The sequence below is a fragment of the Crocuta crocuta genome, unplaced genomic scaffold, assembly GCF_008692635.1.
Source record: "Crocuta crocuta isolate KB4526 unplaced genomic scaffold, BGI_CrCroc_1.0 scaffold50, whole genome shotgun sequence".
Taxonomy (NCBI): domain Eukaryota; kingdom Metazoa; phylum Chordata; class Mammalia; order Carnivora; family Hyaenidae; genus Crocuta; species Crocuta crocuta.
Window position 1 is genome coordinate 6,403,666 of NW_027527428.1, and position 1,711 is coordinate 6,405,376.

Here is a 1,711-nt window from a genome sequence, read left to right on the forward strand (position 1 = left end):
AATTCTGAAGAGCAAAGCCCAGAGCCAGGAACGTTCGAGCCAGAAGGGGCTTCTGTGAGGAAGGACACAGACTGGGCCTCTGCCCGCCAGGTTCTGGGTGGGGGGCACACAGCCGCGTAGACCACCCTGCACGGCACCTGGGTCCCAGCGGGGGACTCATTTATACAGGGAGGGGGAGGGTCGGGGATGAGTAGGATTTAGTCAAGCAAATGATTTCTTGGCTATGAGACATAAAGCACAGGCAATAAAAGGAAAAATACACAAATTGGCTTTCATCCATGTGACAAACTTTTGTGCCTCAAAGGGCATGGCTGAGAGAGCAAAAAGCCCACAGGGCAGGAGAAAATATCCAGAACTCATGTGTCTGTGAGGGATTCGTCTCCAGAACATGTAAAGAGCACCCACAAGTCAACAACAAAAAAACCCAAACACCTGATTGAAAAACGGCCAAAGGGTTTGAATGGGCGTTGAAAAGTCATTCAACTGGCCAATGAGCAGGTGAGAATCCCCACATCCCCGACACTGCGTGATATCACAATATCACGAATCATTATGAAATGCAAATCGAAATCACAACAAGATGCCACTTGGCGCCTATCAGGACAGCTACTAGAGAAAGAAAGAAAAAAAAAAGAGAAGCAACCAACGTAGGTAGAGAAACCGGAGCCCTAGTATGTTGCCGGCCAGAGCGTAAAACGGTGCAGCCGCTGTAGAAAGGAGTTTGGCAGTTCCTCAGGCGGCTAAACATAGACTCACCATGTGACGCTCCCGGGTGTGCTCCTCGAACGACAGAGAGCAAGGACCGAAGCAGAGACTGTGTGCCGCCTTCTTAGCCGTCACAGCAGCCAAACGGTGGAAACAGCCCAAGGGCCCACCGGCGGGGGAAGAGAGAAGCACGATGTGGTCCATCCACACGTGGAATATTATTCAGCCGTGAAAAATAAAGGAGAAGGAAGGAAATCCTGCCACCTGCTACCCCACGGATGGACCTCGAGGACAGGGTGCTGAGCAAGGCCAGCCGGTCACAACAGGACAATTGCTGTCTGATCCCACGTATGTGAGGGGTCTGGCGTAGGCAGATTCATGGGGACGACAGTGGGTTGGAGGGTCCCCGTGGCTGGGGGTGGGGGGTTAATGTTTAATGGGGACGGAGTTTTGTGCCTGGGTGGCTCAGTCGGTTAAGCATCCGATTTCAGCTCAGGTCATGATCTTGCGGTTCATGAGTTCAAGCCCCACCTCGGGTTCCGTGCTGATGGCTCAGAGCCTGGAGCCTGCTTCGGATTCTGTGTCTCCTTCTCCCCACCCCTCAAAAATAAGTAGACATTTAAAAAATGGGGACAGAGTTTCTCTTTGGGGGGATGAAAAACTTTCAGGATTAGCTGGTGGTGGTGATTACTCAACATTGTGAATACAATTAAAACCACCGGATTGCATACTCCAGTGGCATTAAATTTTATGTTATATGTATTTACTACAATTTTAAAAACAGTTTTTAATGTTTATTTGTTTTGATAGAGAGCGTGTGAGTGAGCGGGGGAGGGGCAGAGGGAGAGAGAGAATCCTAAGCAGGTTCTGCATTGTCAGCTCAGAGTCCAATGTGGGGCTCGAACTCACAAACTGTGAGATCACGACTTGAACCGAAATCAACAGTCAGATGCTCGACCGACTGAGCCACCCAGGCGCCCCTGTGGTATTTATTTTTAATTTATTA